Below are 3171 nucleotides of genomic sequence, written 5' to 3' on the forward strand. Positions count from 1 at the left end.
GTTTTATTTTATTTAAAAAATAAATGTAGATGTACTTGGACAAGAAAAAATAAAAAAGCAAAAATAAAACAATTTAGCTTCTTAGACAAAATAGGACATCTTGGCAAGACTAAAGAGTTGTGCATTGACCATTGACTTAGAGAACGACATACAAACACATACAAAGACTTGGAATTGATTAATATGAAAGTTCAAACATATACAAACAAGCATATGGAGATAGATTTGACCATATGACTAAACATAGTGACGTTATTATACTTATTAATTTAAGACAGACTCATTAAACCAGTACAAGACACACAACTTGTACTGGTTTACTTCAATATAAATAGTGTATCCTGCACCAATTTCATCCATCAACAAAAAAAGATAATCAACTCACAATCACTTAATTAGCAGTCTATGATGATGGTTTCGAAAATATTATCTTTACTTCAGTTTTTCACTCTCTTTACAATTACTTTTGCTTCCACTGAGGAAGCAACTGCTCTTCTAAAATGGAAGTCAACTTTCAATAACGAGAATAATTCCTTGTTGGCTTCATGGAAACAAAGTTCTGATACATGCAACGACTGGTACGGAGTTGTTTGCTTTAATGGTAGGGTAAACAGGTTGAATATTACAAATGCTAGTGTCTTTGGTACCCTCTATGATTTTCCGTTTTTATCCCTCCCTTTTCTTGAATATTTGGAACTTAGCATGAACAATTTCTATGGAACCATTCCACCTGAGATCGGTAGTCTCACTAATCTTATCTATCTTGACTTGAATAGCAATCAAATTTCAGGCACAATCCCATCACAAATCGGCTCACTAGTCAAGCTTCAGATCCTCCGCATATTTCACAACCATTTAAATGGTCCCATTCCAGGAGAAATAGGTTACCTAAGGGCTCTTGCTAAGCTATCTTTGGGCAGGAACTTCCTTAATGGCTCAATTCCTGCTTCATTGGGGAATTTGAACAACTTGTCCTATTTGTATCTTCATGAGAATCAACTTTCTGACTCCATTCCGGAAGAAATAGGTTATATAAGGTCTCTTACTGAACTAACTTTGAGTACCAACTCTCTTAATGGTTCTATTCCTGCTTCACTAGGAATCTGAAAAACCTCAATGATCTGGAATTATCCATAATCAACTCTCTGGCGCAATTGCTAGTGAGTTGGGGAATATGAAAAACCTCAATGCTCTGGTATTATCAAATAATCAACTCTCTGGCCCAATTCCTAGTGCGTTGGGGAATCTGCAAAACCTCCGTTATCTGACATTATCTAATAATCAACTCTCTGGTCCAATACCTAGTGAGTTGTGGAATGTGAAAAACATCTATTTTCTGGTATTATCCTATAATCAACTCTCTGGCCCAATTCCTAGTGAATTGGGGAATCTGAAAAACCTCCATTACCTAATATTATCCAATAATCAACTCAATGGCCCAATTCCGTCTTCCTTTGAAAACTTGAGAAACTTGCAAAATCTGTTTCTCGACGACAACAATCTGACAGCTGAGGGAATTTCTTCATTTATTTGTAATTTGACATCACTGGTAGTCCTAAATTTGTCGAAAATCAACATGAAAGGAAAAATTCTGCAATGTTTGGGTAATATCAGTGGCCTCTGGTATGTGATGATGTCACATAATAATCTCAGTGGAGAGCTCCCTCCGTCTATTTGCAATTTAACATCACTACAAGGTCTAGATTTGGGTAGAAACAATCTAATGGGAGCTATTCCGCAATGTTTTGGCAACATGAGTGGTCATCTTGAGGTTCTTGATATGCAGCACAACAATCTTTCCGGTACTCTTCCAACAACTTTTAGCATTGGAAGTGCACTCAAAAGCTTCAATTTGAATGGAAATAAGCTAGAGGGAAAAATTCCAAGATCCTTGGAAAACTGCCAACGACTGGAAGTTGTTGATTTAGGAGACAATCTCCTCAATGATACATTTCCAATGTGGTTGGGAACTCTTCCAGAGCTGCGAGTTTTAAGCTTGAGATCAAATAAGTTGCATGGACCCATTACAACTTCAGGAAGTGAATACATGTTTCTTGAGCTTCGAATCTTAGATCTCTCTTGCAATGATTTTTCCAAAAACTTGCCGACGAGTTTGTTTCAACATCTGAAAGCCATGAGGACAATTGATCAAACATCGAAGGGACCAAGATATCTTGGAGATTCATATTACCATGATTCTGTTACGGTTTCATCCAAGGGGCTGGAGCTTGAACTTCTCCAAATTTTGACTATTTTCACAACTATTGATCTTTCAAATAACAAATTTGAAGGGTACATTCCAAGTATTATGGGAGATCTTATTGCGCTTCGTGTTCTAAATTTATCTCATAATGGATTGCAAGGTCCTATTCCGCAATCACTTGGAAGTTTATCTTCCGTTGAATCATTGGACCTGTCAGGTAACCGTCTTGTAGGAGAGATACCAGCACAATTTGCTTCTCTTACATCTCTCGAAGTCTTAAATCTATCCTACAATCATCTCGAAGGGTGCATTCCTCAAGGAAATCAATTTCATACCTTTGAGAATAATTCATATGAAGGTAATGACAAATTACGTGGATTTCCACTTTCAAAAGGTTGTGGCAATGACGGTCATGATACTTATAATGGTCGATGAAGAAAGCAACTCTGAATTTCTGAATGATTTTTTGAAGGCTGCTCTTATGGGGTATGGAACCGGACTGTGTATCGGATTATCCATAATATATATCTTGATCTCAACTGGAATATGAAATGGCTTGAAAGAACCATTGAAGAGCTGGGGCACAAAATTATGATGGCAAGGAGAAAGAAGCAGAGAACGCAAAGGAACTACAGAAGAAGAAATAACCGCTTCTAGAAAATTTACCAATGGAGCAAAATTTGCTTTCAGGAACTTACAGGTATTCAAGCTGAGCTAAACAACTAATCGATACTCTCTTCGAAGCATGTTCTTCTTATTGATAAGTGTTTTTCAAATTTCAGATGTCAAGGATAAGAAGACGTTGGCGCAGTGGAGTTAGTTACTCCTATTGTTCACTATTAAGCTTAACTAGTAATCATACCCGCGCGATGCACGGTTGTTTAAATTCCATGTATGTAAAAATATCAGATGTGCAAACATCTCTATTTATCAATAAAATGATATTTAATAAAATGTATACTACACTT

The 3171-nt window shown here is 36.5% G+C and overlaps 1 pseudogene; it reads left to right on the forward strand.

The window, feature by feature from the left end:
• Positions 1–297: 297 nt before the first annotated feature.
• Positions 298–3171, forward strand: LOC124885213 (annotated as a pseudogene).

This window comes from Capsicum annuum, chromosome 12, assembly GCF_002878395.1.
Source record: "Capsicum annuum cultivar UCD-10X-F1 chromosome 12, UCD10Xv1.1, whole genome shotgun sequence".
Classification (NCBI taxonomy): domain Eukaryota; kingdom Viridiplantae; phylum Streptophyta; class Magnoliopsida; order Solanales; family Solanaceae; genus Capsicum; species Capsicum annuum.